The sequence below is a fragment of the Bos grunniens genome, chromosome 2 (genome assembly GCF_055505025.1).
Source record: "Bos grunniens cultivar Pamir isolate PY7600 chromosome 2, Bosgru_T2T1.0, whole genome shotgun sequence".
NCBI lineage: Eukaryota > Metazoa > Chordata > Mammalia > Artiodactyla > Bovidae > Bos > Bos grunniens.
This window is the reverse complement of record NC_141166.1, coordinates 11,171,718-11,186,531: the sequence shown is the minus strand read 5'-3', so window position 1 is coordinate 11,186,531 and position 14,814 is coordinate 11,171,718. Positions and strand designations below refer to the sequence as shown.

Below are 14,814 nucleotides of genomic sequence, written 5' to 3'. Positions count from 1 at the left end.
CCTGTTGGCTCTGTGGCCCAGAGTAAGTGTGTTGACCTCTCTGAGCCTTAATTTATTCATCTATAACAAGGTAATTAAAATTGGAAGTAGTAATACATGTTCTTTTTACCTCACAGACTTCTTGTGAAATTCAAATCAGCTAATTAATCAAATGACATAGTAGATATTTATTGAATTAATGAGAGATGACATGAAAGTGCCTTTTAAACTAAAAGCCTTGTTTGACTATAAGCATTATTAGAATAATATAGAGTGTGTGCACTGATACATACAAATGATCAAAAGCATGACAGCAGAGGGAGGAGATTCAAGATGTCTGTCCAGAACTTTATTGCCATTTCACTACAGAGGTATATAGCACTTCACGCCTCAAGAACCTTTGACAGCATCATGGTTTTATAGCACAGTACTCCTGCTTATGTGAAGACCCTGAGTTACTAAGGAAAAGATTGAATTATATTTTGTGTATTGTGTTTAAGAAATAATGGATATGCACAACATATTTTACAGAGAGTTTTCATTAAAATGACTTCAAGAAGTATAGTGTCTAGGGACTTCCTTGGTGGTCCAGTGATTAAGATTCCCTGCTCCCAGTGAAGAGGGTAGGAGTTCGTTCCCTGGTTGGGGAACTAAGATCACACATGCTGAACAGCATGCCTCCCCCCGCCAAAAAACACACACACACACAATAGAACTATAGTGTCTAAAGAGTTATTTTCATTATCCAACAATTATTGTACTTTGTATGGAGTCTGTGTGTTACCTCATGGACTGTGGCCCACTGCCCCGCTCCTCTGTCCATAGGATTCTCCAGGCAAGAATACTGGAGTGGGTTGCCATGCCCTCTTCCAGGGGATCTTCCCCACCCAGGGATCGAACTTCGGTCTCTTGCACTGCACTGCAGGCAGATTCTTTACCATCTGAGCCACCATGGAAGCCCTATATGGAGTCTGTCTCTCCCGAAAAGCAGCTAATACCTGTATTAAATGCCAAAAACTGTTCTAAATTCTGTATGTTTACTCCTTTATTTCTCCCAGTAATCCCATGAGGGAAAAATTAAGAAACCTGGCCACAATTCTGGATTAGAATCCTGGATTGAGGGAAAAAAATTCCCATAAAGAGCATTATTGGGACAATTGGTAAAATTTAGATATGGACTTTATGTTGCATAATAATACTGTATTGTTATTGTTAAATTTTCTAATGTGATAATTGGACTGTAGTATGTTCTTAGGAGTTGACTTTCTGAAGTATTTAGACATAGAGGCACCATGTCTATCTACAACCTGTTATCAAAATAGTTTAAAAATTAGTAAGAAATTGTGTGTGTGGTGAAGATAAAAAAGTAAATATGGCAAAATGTTCATAATTGGTGGACCTCGGTGACGGGCATAAAGGAGTCCTTTGTACTATTCTTGCAATTTTTCTCCAAGTTTGAAATTATTTCAAAATAAAAAAACAGCAAAATTTCTTGAGGTCACATAGCTAGAGTTTATGTAGCAGGGTTAAGATTTGAACTCTGGCTGTTTGCTTCTAGAGTCCATGTTCTTAGTTACTCTGCTGTTGCTCTTGTGGTCATGGTGCTAGATAAATGAGGGAAATATGTACTGAATTTTAAATAGTTGGGACTATGATTCGATCCTGAACATTGAGGCAGCTCTACCTCCTGGTTCTTAAAGGACAGGGTGATCATATAATTGATTGTGTAAACCGATTCACTTAAAACTTTTTTATGTAAAGTATAGTTGATTTACACGCTACGTCTCACACGCTAGTAAAGTAATGCTCAAAATTCTCCAAGCCAGGCTTCAGCAATATGTGAACCGTGAACTTCCAGATGTTCAAGCTGGTTTTAGAAAAGGCAGAGGAACCAGAGATCAAATTGCCAACATCCTCTGTATCACCGAAAAAGCAAGAGAGTTCCAGAAAAACATCTATTTCTGCTTTATTGACTATGCCAAAGCCTTTGACTGTGTGGATCACAGTAGACTGTGGAAAATTCTGAAAGAGATGGGAATACCAGACCACCTGACCTGCCTCTTGAGAAACCTGTATGCAGGTCAGGAAGCAACAGTTAGAACCGGACATGGAACAAGAGACTGGTTCCAAATAGGAAAAGGAGTACGTCAAGGCTGTATATTGTCACCCTGCTAATTTAACTTCTATGCAGAGTACGTCATGAGAAACGCTGGGCTGGAAGAAGCACAAGCTGGAATCAAGATTGCCGGGAGAAATATCAATAACCTCAGATATGCGGATGACACCACACTTTAAGCCTCTTGATGAAAGTGAAAGAGGAGAGGGCAAAAGTTGGCTTTAAGCCAACATTGAGAAAACTAAGATCATGGCATCTGGTCCCATCCCTTCATGGGAAATAGATGGGGAAACAGTGGAAACAGTGTCAGACTTTATTTTTTGGGGCTCCAAAATAACTGCAGATGGTGACTGCAGCCATGAAATGAAAAGACTCTTACTCCTTGGAAGGAAAGTTATGACCAACCTAGATATCATATTGAAAAGCAGAGACATTACTTTGCCAACAAAGGTCCGTCTAGTCAAGGCTGTGGTTTTTCCAGTGGTCGTGTATGGATGTGAGAGTTGGACTGTGAAGAAGGCTGAGCGCCGAAGAATTGATGCTTTTGAACTGTGGTGTTGGAGAAGACTCTTGAGAGTCCCTTGGACTGCAAGGAGATCCAACCAGTCCATTCTGAAGGAGATCAGCCCTGGGATTTCTTTGGAGGGAATGATGCTGAAGCTGAAACTCCAGTACTTTGGCCACCTCATGCGAAGAGTTGACTCATTGGAAAAGACTCTGATCCTGGGAGGGATTGGGGGCAGGAGGAAAAGGGGACGACAGAGGATGAGATGGCTGGATGGCATCACCAACTCGATGGATGTGAGTTTGAGTGAACCCTGGGAGTTGGTGATGGACAGGGAGGCCTGTCGTGCTGCGATTCATGGGGTCGCAAAGAGTCGGACACGACTTAGCAACTGAACTGAACTGACTGATAGTTGATTTACAATGTTATGTTAGTTTCAGGTGTACAACATGGTGATTTGGTATTTTTTAAACTAGTTCACTTTTAAGAGTAAGAGGGGGCACTATTAATAATTTCTCTGGGACAATTGATGGAAATCAAGTTGATGGACACCCTAAAACAGGATACCTGTTGGCAGAGTTTAGTTTTAACAAATGTGACAAGACATGATAATTGCTTCACTTTAATTAAATTTTGTTTACCATGGATTCTTGTTTACACAGTACCATACTTTTCTCCTGCCAACAAACCTCAGGCCTTCACCTGATGCGTTCTCATTTTTTCTCCTCTCGATTTTGCTAATTCTCTGCTTCCTTCCACACCACTTGGAAAATAATCTTTGTCAAATTCCATTTTCACCAAGCCTGAAAAATACCAACAAAAATTTTTGTAACACTTGTCTAGTTTTTAAAACTACGGACATTTAAAACCATAAATCCTCAAACATCTTTTTTTTGGGGGGGGGGGGCCTTGTGCTGAGCAGCTTGTGAGATCTTTGTTCCCCAACCAAGGTTGGAACCTGGGCCTTGGGCAGAGAGAGCGTGGGGTGCTAACCACTGGACAGCCAGGGAATTTCTCTAAACATCTCTGTTAATGTGATTTCTATAGGGAGAAGAGCTGGTAAAATACATGGGTATTATGAGATAGGTAGAGAAGTATTACCACTGTCAACTTCTCATAGATATTTGGGAAATCTTATTGTATAATACTGGAGGCTGTGATAATGCTTGTTAAAAAAGGATTATACCAGTTTAGAATCAGAGGTGCCTGTACTGTCTCACTGATTTGTTGCCCAGGTAGTGTCTTGGACTATGTCCAATTAAAAAGGTTGACCTTCACTAATAGAAGACTAGTATTATTCCATGAGTCGCTAAACAAGCTTTCAAAATTACTCTAATATAATCTGCTCTGGATTTTTAAAGCTCAAACCATCTCTTTGCTTCTCCTTTCTCATACAAAATGCATTTAACCAAGTGCACATCCGCTGGGGCAGGAGAGGGTGGGACAGGGTAGGGACCCTGAAATTTAAATCAGATAGTTTTCCTTCTAGTTAGTTACTGTGTTCTAAGGTTTGAGGAAGAAGTGAATAAAACAAATGACTACCATGCTTTTTTTTAAACCAGTAAACTGACTTTTCTTAAGTCATGAAGTGTGATTTTATAGTAACAATAGTCTTAATAATAACTGCATTTTTATTTTTTAAAGTAATGTGTATTTTTTCATTCAAAGCTGTATTTTATAGCTCAAATCAGTTCCTGCTGGGTTTTTTCCCCTTTAAATTCAATGAATTCCCGTATTTAAATGGATTTTTTTTTTTTAAGATCTAAGTTAATGAGTGAGAGTAACCTTTGAAACCAGTTTTTACTTGATTGAAAAAAAGGTTTTTATTTTAAAGACAACTACAAATATTACTTGGGTCAACCATATATTAATCAAAATCAACTCTTAAAATAAGAAAATACCTGTTGACTTGAACTATCAATTTTGTATTTTTTATTTGATGTGGGAAATCAGGAAATACTTTTTAGAACACATTATGTACAAAAGACTGGTAGACATGATCCCTGTCCAAAAGAAGTCTATGCTTTAGGAATGCAGAGACACATGAACACTTTGCAGTATTGTGAAATCTCAAATCTTTGTTTTGGATCCTTATCTCTGCCCTTATTCTGTCCAGTCTTCTAGATATTTTTTCTTTATAGTAATCATTTTTGCTAATCAAGTTAAAAAGAATACTATGTCATTTTATTTTAAAATTTAGATAAAATGGACAAACTTCAAAAGAAAGCTTATCAAGATGACTTAAGAAAAAATTGAAAACCTTTAACTATTTAATGAATTGAATTTATAATGAAAACAACTTCTCCTGCAGAAAATACCAGGCCCAAATAATTTCCAGATGAATTTAAAGATACAACCTGAGGTTTTAGATTCAGTTATAAATCTCTTTTTCGATGTTCTTGTCCCCCATTAAAAAGGTGACTGTACCGTTTACATGTTCACTTCCTGGCCTACCTGACACGGAGCTCCATTAAGGAGTCTGAATTGTCAAAGTTAATTCTTACTAGTTCCCAGTGCTTTTGTCCTACCTTGCCTTTTTTCTGATTTTTTTTTTTCCTTCATAATGAGCAAGAATAAGAAAGAACCTTTTTATTGTTGAAAGATTTTTTCTTTTCTTCTTTTTAAGAACTATATTCCTTTTGGCCGCACTGTGCAACTTTCGGGATTTTAGTTCCCTGACCAGGGAGATTGAATCTGGGCTCTAGACAGTGAAAGCGCACAGTCCTAACCACTGGACCACCAGGAAATTCCTTAGAGAATTTTTCTTAGCAGATTCTGTTTATCTTTCTGTCTGCTTACCCAGTGTTTTATGAGGAATTGATGGTGGTTGACAGAGTGCTACTCAGCCCCTGAGGATTTAAGAGATAGTACCTTCCCTTAGAAAGCTCCTAGTTGATCCCTGTTGCAACTGTAATATGGGATGGGTACTCTAACAGAAGAATTATAGAGTGCTATTGAAGCAGTGGAGAGCTTGATTATTTCTGGGGAACAGGGTGAGGATGGCTTCACGGAAGCAATTACATTTGAACTGGGCAGGGAAGGATTAATAAAATTTCAAGAAGTAGGGGGAGGAAAAAAAAAAAAAACTTAAAAAAGGTAGGTATTCCAGGAAGCAGGAAATGTCTTTTATGAAATCACAGGCAGGAGAAGTGTAGAGCATTGTAAAGGTGTGACCAGAAAGGAAGCTGAAGAAGTATGTTGATATCAGATAGTCAGAGGCCTTAAATATTGCAATATTTGCCCCTCTGATTTTTCTGTCTCATTATAGTCCTTCTTGGAGAAGGCAATGGCACCCCACTCCAGCACTCTTGCCTGGAAAATCCCATGGACTGAGGAGACTGGTGGGCCGCAGTCCATGGGGTCGCTAAGAGTCGGACAAGACTCAGCGACTTCACTTTCACTTTCATGCATTGGAGAAGGAAATGGCAACCCACTCCAGTGTTCTTGCCTGGAGAATCCCAGGGACGGGGGAGCCTGGTGGGCTGCCGTCTATGGGGTCGCACAGAGTCGGACACGACTGAAGCGACTTAGCAGCAGCAGCATAGTTCTTCTAAATCCTCTAACTCACCATCAGTTGTCAGATGAAAAATCTTAGATTTGCCTGTGTGTCAGATGTCAGTATGGCTGAGGTTTGGTCATACAGTTTTAGCTTAGTGCTAAGAAAGACCAATTTTCATCTTGTTAGTTATTGGGAGGCAGCTTTCTGAAGGACTTCCAGCCATTCAAGGCTTTCAGAGAAGGTTTCTGAAAATAAAAAGTAGCTCCTTTCTGCAAAAAGCATTGAGGATGCTCAGCCTTATGAGCAATCAGGAAAATGCATGTTAGAACTACAGTGATGTACTGTTTTGTGTTTATCAGATTGGCAAAAATTAAAGTTTGGCAAAAAATGTCAGCAAAGACATGAAGCAACCGGAACCCAGCAAATAGTGGTGTAAATGGGTACAACTGTTTTGCAAAACAATTTGGTATTATCTCATGATTGAAGATGTGCTTACCTGTACGCAGCAGTTTCTCTCCTGGGTATCTACCCTGAAGAACTGTTGCACGTGTGCAGTGGGAGATGTGTACAAAAATGTCCGTAGCAACACTGTTGGCATTAGCAAAATAAACAAAAAATCCAAACTGGGAAAAAATCCCAGTATCCATCAACTTCAGATTGTATAAATAAATCTCAGTGTGGTCATACAGTAGAGCACCGTGTAGCCATGGAAATGATTAAATTGCAACTGTAGCAACATGAATGAATCTCAACAAATTGTAGAGTGAAAAGTTGCAGACGAATATATATTATGATAAGATTCATGTGAAGAAACGTGAAACTAAAAATGTTTAGAGATACAGATGTGGTAAAGTTATCACTATTTGGGATAGTGTTACCTCATGGTGAAAAGAGAAGAAGGTGGGTTTGGGGAGAGACATGCAGGGGACTTTAAAACTAATGGTAATATTCTTCTTAAACTAGGCGGTAGGTACACTCTACACTGATACTTGCTATCTCACTATACATATATTAAAAAATTTATACTATAAATTTTAAAGCATTAAGAAAAGGTTGATGATAGGTGATAGTCTAGTGTTCCCCCTAGAACACACAAATGCATTTTTCAGAATGTAAAAACTGAGAGAGATTAGGTAATTTAATTGTTCAAAAGAGAAAGCTTATCAGTGACAACTTGGTCTCAAACTCAATATAGAGCAATTTCTGTCATCTTACGTTGCAACTTTCCCATTATGTAGATTCTATCGATCAATTAGAAGTGCTTCCACTTGGATTACTGCCTCAGTCTTTCTCCCCTTCATGTAATACATTCTCTCTGCTGCCAGAGAGAGCTTTCTAAATGCAAATCCGATCATGTCACTCCCTGGCCTCAATCTTAAGTAGTTCGAAGTAGCCATCAACACACTCCCAAGTGCTATAGTACGCACACAAGGCTCTCTGCACCTGGGCCTCTGTCTGTCTGATTAGCCTCATCACTCGTGACCTCCTGCACTTCAGCCACACCAAGCTGTTTGCTGTTCCTGGAACACTGTTCGCCTCTGCACACATTGCTTCCTTCCCCTGAAACTTCTCTTAACTAACCCTTTTCATCTTTTAAGACACTCTTTTTTTTTTTTTTTTTAAGACACTCTTTCTTATGACCCCTTCACCCACAGTGTGAGCTGGATGCCTCCATAACCCTTGAATTTTAACATTTGTGGTCACATTCATCACTTTATATTATTGTCCCCCTTTTTAATTTGTCTCCTTCAGGAGCGGTCAAGCTTCATGAGGACAGGGCAGTGTTGAATTATTTCCCCACTGTGTGCACACTGTCTGGTATATAAGGTCTGTTGAATGAGTGAAGGAAGGAGGAACAAACAAATGAGTAATTGGATGTCCTTTATACTGATGCCCCACATGCAGTTAGTTGTCACTTGTTTGCCACATTCTGATAATCTCTGTCAGTATTTGTGAAGGTAGGAAGGAAAAGAAAGACGGGGGGCAGGCTGCTGGGTGAGTAGATGATGGGGAAGAGGTATCGAGGGAAGGGAAGCCAGAAGCTGACTTGGGAGGGAAAGGAAAGATTCAGAGGCTTATTAACGTTTTAGGCTAAGTGCCCAGGGATTCTAATAACAGCCTGGATTTCTTTCAAGCTGTGGACATGTGCTGATTTTCATGACTTACCCTCTTCTGACCTTCCCTAGCCTTTTTGGAAATTTATCTTCTTTGGCTGATGACTCTTATCATTCATCTCTCTCTACTTTAGGAAGTAAGAACTTTGAAGTGAGTGAATAAAAAGGAGGTGGCAGATTGATCATATTGGTCAGGGTAGCCTTTTGTTTTTTAGTTAATTTTTGCCCTGGGTTTTAATTTTTAATGTCTCACTCTGTACCAGATTAGACCCTTGATATTTTCTAGGGCTTGGAAAGTGTATGGAGATTCTGTCTTGTGATCTGGTGTGCTACCAGGACTCTTAATCTAAAATAGAGGTTAAACTTGGACCGTTCAGATTGGGTTCTCTTCCCTCAGGAAGCAGTGCTGTAAGACTGGAGGTCCAGAGACACTCTCCCCACCTCACCTTTTTGAGGGCTAAAGCATAGTAGCCACTTACTGTAGCTTTATTCATTTGATAAATTTTTATTGAACATTCTGTGTCTCGCATGGTGGTAGGCATTAGAATTAGAGATGACTGATCACTAACCTCAATTTAGTCTAGTGGGAGAGCAGGTAAGAAAATCAGTCATTTTTAAGCAGTGGGATAGGATGGGCATGCACAGAGTATTATGGAATTTTGAAGAGGGTGTGAGGGAGGGGCATCAAGCTCTTTTGGGGTCAAGGCATGTCAAAAGATGTTTCACTTTAGCTCAGTGGGTGTGTTTGTTTGTTTGTTTGTTTTTAATTTAATTTATTTATTTGGCTACCCTGGGTCTTAGTTGTGACATGCAGGGTCTAGTTCTCTGATCGGGGATTGAACCCTGGCCCCCTGCAGGGATTGCAGGGTCTTAGCCACTGGACCACCAGCGAAATACCTGAGCTCAGTTTTGGAAAACCCTAGATGTTGGGGAGAAGACCCTAGAAGCAGGAGGAGAAGGGGCCGACAGAGGGTGAGATGGTTGGATGGCATCACTGGCTCAATGGACATGGGTTTGGGTGAACTCCGGGAGTTGGTGATGGACAGGGAGGCCTGGCGTGCTTGCTGCAATCCACTGGGTCGCAGAGTCGGACACAACTAAGCGACTGAACTGAACCAAGAAGTTGGGGGTTGTGGTAGGTGGTTAGACTTGAACAAAAGTATGGAAGCAAGAGAGAACGTGATGAGATGGGAAACCATGAGAAGGTCTGTGGGACTTCAGGGAAGGGTATGTAAATGTGAAGATATGACAGAAGATGAGACTGGAGCCAAAGAAAGGGGCCATATTGTGAATGACCTTTTCTACCTTCCTAAATTAATCAGTAGACATGTTTTCATGCATGTAATGTTAGATGTTTAGTGTTTCTCTTGGTATTGTCTCTTGAGCAGCTGAGTTTTACCTAATGTTTTATTTCTTCGGTTTGTTCGTTTTATGATACCCCTTGGAGGTATCATATGAATTTGGAGCCCCCTTTCCTTTTATGCTTTAGGTTCACTCCACATTGAGAACCATCTAGTCAAACCCCATACTCAGGCATTGTGGAGAGGATGATGCATTGCTTTTAAGGCAGCTTGGAAGGAGGAGGATTTAAATGACCTTCAAAGACTAATGTCAGACCCCCATGTCAATGTCACTACAATTCATGCATGCATGGAGAGTGGGAAAGGGAACTTAATTACGGAGGAGGGGAATCGTAACCCTGCTTGAATGGGTAGTTGAAAGTCCTGGACCCACCCCTTAGCCTCAAAAAAGGGCTTTCTTACATTGCTGCCAAAGAGGTCATAGGGAGAGCCCACATAAATACTACCCTCCCTCTGGGGTGTGTGAGCCAGTCTTATTCTTTTGCTTCCACAGGTGCAGAATAGGTTCACCAAATAGTATTCTGATCTCCATTGAACAAAATTTGGCATCTTATTGTCCTTTTCCAGAAAATCAATCCCTTTAAACATGGAACATGGCAATTTTAGGTCAGCAGGCATTTAAAGACACCTTTTAACTTTCAAGGGCTGGCCTAATAAGATATATTTTGTACAAAAATACCAGTGTTACTAAGATGAGACTTGAATCATTTAAATCTTGAAAGGGGCTCAGTTTTAGCTGCCAGTACACCTTTTACTTGTGAAATTACTTCTTGTCTTTTAATGGCACTGTCCTTCTGGAGTCCTGTGATCATCATCAGATACCAGACTCCATTCCTTCTGCTAACCTTTGGTAACTGTTCAGAATTCATTACAGTGTTTGAAATGAGGCACTCACAGTGACCCCTTGTCACTATCCTTTTGGACCATAAAATAGCCTTCCAGGTTAGCCAGGATGACAGCAGAAGCCAGCCTTATGTATTATGTGGTCAGGAACCGCTCCAGTATGGCTACAGTCTGAATGGCGAAAGGAGTTAGTCATAGTTAGGCTTATGTATTGGAGAAGGCAATGGCACCCCACTCCAGTACTCCTGCCTGGAAAATCCCATGGATGGAGGAGCCTGGTAGGCTGCAGTCCATGGGGTCGCACAGAGTCGGACACGACTGAAGCGACTTAGCAGCAGCAGCAGCAGGCTTACCTATTTCATTATTTGTTTTGAGAAGTCATAACAGTGAGACACAGATGCACCTTTGGCTCATTAATACTGGAGTCTGAGCCGTGAAATTTATTTCACTGAAATCCTGGAGAGTTGCTGAAAACGCATGATGCTTCTTTGCAGTTTCTTTTGTGTGTGTGGCCGCACTGAGTGACTCGTAGGATCTTAGTTCCTTGACCAGGAATTGAACCTGTGCCCCCTGCAGTGCAAGCGCAAAATCTTAACCAGTGGACTGCCAGAGAAGTTCCTCTTTGTACTTTAAATAGAACTTTTCTACTTTGGAGGGGAAGTGCTGTACAAACATGGCTGCAGTTGTTACTGCTACAACATATATATTCATTCAGTTCTTGATATTTCTAAAGTTTGGAAAAGTTCCGTGTTAATGTAAACACAATTTTAATTTTTCTAAACACATGCTCATATCTTAAAACAACACTCATTGATAGATTTTGGTGGGGGGTAGAAAAACAAAACTCAGTCTTCGTAATTTCTCATCTGTATAGGCCTTTACTCTCCATTTTAATAGAAGTTCTTCTGTGCACAGACCGTGGCAGAGCCCATTTTCAAAGCAGTTCATAGATTTAGCTATGCAATTTACTTACTCTCGGTCACCAAGAAAGAGTAAAAATCAAAGAGCCAAATGGCTGCTAAGGGAAAGTGTTGTAACAGCAAACTTGAGGGGCTAGACCAGAAGGGGCTAGCAAGAGAAGAATGCTCGGGGGTAGTCTCAGGGAACTGTAATTGATAGGAACAGAATAGAAATGAGGTAGTGGAAAATTTAGGCTACTATACCAGAGACATGCTCCTAATTTTGGCTTGAATTTGTCTTGCTAAGTAAAGCTGTTGTGATTATTGGAATGCCACAGAATTCATCTCTTGGCTTTTTGTCCCACAAAAGCATTAGAATTTAAAACAGACCCTTTAACATGAATTACAGCAGACTAGAAATACCAGTTCAGTTAGGGCAGGTGTTATTTAATTACCCTTCTTTATGGGGATGGGGCTGTTCCCACAAAAACTGTTTGTGGGTGAAAGCACAACAAAGATCCATAAGGTACAGCTTTATATGTATATATTTAAAGTAGACATCAGTCTCTTGAATTTTTCTGATATCAAAGGTTAATTTAAAATATTAATGCTGAAAAGATTAATTTAAGATATTAAATCTACTAGGCAAGAATACATGTACATATTGTAATTACTTCCTTTTTACAATTAAAGTAATTGGATTATATTTAATGAGCTATTTACATTTAATAATTAAAAAAGACTTCTCTTTTCAGCATTCCCCATATGCAGAAAGAGATGGGGGGGTGGGACTCACTTCTGATATATAATTATCTTTACTTGGGCTAAAAAGGAAAACCAATTGTGCTTTTTAGAAAAAGGCTCAGAAGAATATTATTTTAAAACATACATACAGTCATCACCCATTATCTGAAGTTTCAGTTTCCTCCGTTTCAGTTACCAAAATTGTTAAATAATAACTAATTTCAGTAGTCCAAAATTATTAAATGAAAAATTCCAGAAATAAGCAATTCATAAATTTTAAATGGCTCACCTTTCTGAGTAGCATAACAGAATCTCACGCCATCCTATGCTGTCTTGCCCTGAACGTGAATCGTCTCTGTCCAGCGTAGCCACACTGTGTATGTTACCTGCCTGTTAGTCACTTAGCCACTATCTCGGTTATTAGATCACTTGTCAGGTGTTGCAGTGCTTGTGTTCACATAATCCTTATTTTACCTATTAATGACCCTCAAATGCAAGAGTAGGCAAAGAGAGGCCAAAAAGTGAAAAGGTGAAAGTTCTCGACTTAACAAGGAAAGAAAAAAGTATTTTGTTTATATATAGGGTTTGGTACTTTCAGGCATCCTTGGGGGGCTTGGAATGTATGACTCTTGGAGAAAGGGGACTACTGTATACACTTTAGGAATTACCCATGGGAATGTGTTTTGGTTCATTGTAAAAGAAGACGACAGATTAGGCACTTTTAAAAAGTCCTTAATGACAAGATTTGATGATTTCAACAGTGCCCAGAGAATGAAACTTAAAGTGATTTTCAGAGACCCTGTAAATAAAAGTAACCCATCAGAAGTGACAGAACCCCAAATGCCTAGCTCTTTGAAAACAGGCGTTTGTTTGAAAAGCAGTAGCATCTGAACATGGTATCTGAGGCTGGCGCTTTAAATGAGCCAGTGTTTCTGTTATTTAAAGTGAAAGATGTGAAGCCCCTGAGCAGCTGGCTAAAACTGGGTGTAGAGAGGGAGAAAGCAGTGTGTTATTCTCATTAACACCATTGCAGTTCCAGGGTAAATATGTCAGGAAGGCTTTCTTATGTTAGCATATTATCTTTTTTTTTTTTTTTTTTTTTTGAGGGGGAAGAAACTAGTCTGGGGTTTGATGGCACTTGTGTATGAAAATGAGAAATGTGGGCACAGTCTTGGCCAGGGTGTTTTGTGAAGTCAGCATAGTGTCATGGATGCAGGTGGACCTGGGTTTAAAAGCTGTGTGACTGAGAAAGTTATAGAACTGCTCTTGGTGTTTTAGTTCTCTTAGCTGTAAAATCAGAATGCTCCCAGTTACTTTTCAGTAGTGTTTTGAGGATTAGATCTGTTAAAGAAAATGTGAATAAATACTTGACACATTTTGGGCAGACACTATAGGATGCAAAGAAGTTTTTAAAAATCCCACCCTTATTACAGCAGATTCCAATAGCTGCTGCTGTTACTATTGTTTCTGTTAAGTTTAAAGATATTTTGTTTTTCAGTTCCTGTATTCAAAGAATTGTACACTCCAAAAAGCTGTGCTACAATATAGAATGTAGTGACTGCCGTAAAAGGTGCAGCGTGCTTTTTTGGCACCTTTGGAGAGGGAGAAATGGCTTCAGACCAGAAGAGTTGAGGAGGGCTTCTTAGAAATGGTGACGTCTGCCTTGGACTTTTAGAAAGGGTGGCGTCTGCCTTGGGCCTTTAAGATGAAGGAATTTTTTTTTTTTAAGAAATGGCACAATCCAGATAGTAGTACCTTTGAGACTGCTTTCAAAATACATAAAGTGAAAATATTGAATTCACTCTTGACTATGATTGGAAAGACTGATAGACTGATACCCTTTGTCTTAATCCTTAAAATTGGTATAACGTAAGCAGAGGCCATCCATTTCTTTCTTTTTTTGACATTGGATACATTTTTATTGAACCTTTTAGTTTACAACATGAGGTAAAAGGCAAATCAGTTCTCTTCAAGTGATATTTTACACAGCTGTAGTAAAATATTTTAAAATTCAAAGGTTTATAATGGATTGCATTTCTTAAAAGTTGAGGGATCAAGTAAACAAGTTCTAACTTGAATTTTCCAGCTGACTCTTCACTTAACAGTAGTAACCAGCTCTAATTAGATACATAAGTTTGTTTACAGCCATGTTTTATTGTTGATGTCTTTATTATTTTAGTCAGTATCCACTAATTCCACTTCAAAAATAAGTTTTGCATTTGGTGGAATTTTGAGGCCATCCATTTCATTCTCAGCTCCTGTCTTCAGACTCCCAGAGAACCCGTTGCAGAAGTTAAGAGGCCTACCTACTGCTTGGTTTCTTCTGAGACCAAAGAAAAGAGAACCAATTAGGAGAACTCTGTGTGTAATGCCCAGTGCTGTTTAATTTGACCTGCGCTCTTTAAATTATTGTATTACCACTAGGAGGTAAGTCCAACAAACTCGGTGCTGCTTTGAATTAGCAATAATGAGAGCTGTCAGTTGTTGAGTACCTACTAGGTGCTAGATACCCCTCTAGAAGGCTTACGTATGTTACCTCCTTTTATCCTGAAAACCATCCTATGGGATAGGTTTTATTTTCCCTATTTTACAGATGAGGCTTGGAGAGATTAACCAGCCCAGAGTCATATATAACTAGTGGCTCAGGGGACCCTTGTCTCTTGGCTGAACTTGCCTCTGGATTCATCAAGCTGTACTGATTTTTTTTTTTAATGTGATAAATACCTATATGAGTACCAACTTTAAAAAAAGAAA

The 14,814-nt window shown here is 39.5% G+C and overlaps 1 protein-coding gene across 11 annotated transcripts in view; it reads left to right on the top strand.

Annotated features, from left to right (window-relative positions):
• WASF2 (WASP family member 2) overlaps window positions 1-14,814 on the top strand; it is a 92,521-nt gene that overhangs the window by 43,345 nt on the left and 34,362 nt on the right. For 2 of the 11 annotated variants that reach the window (XM_086330795.1, XM_086330789.1), the window contains one exon: window positions 14,316-14,487. The exons of the other annotated variants lie outside the window; for them this stretch is intronic. The gene's annotated coding sequence lies outside the window, so the exon portion shown is untranslated. The remainder of the gene's footprint in view (window positions 1-14,315; window positions 14,488-14,814) is intronic. 11 annotated transcript variants of the gene reach the window in all.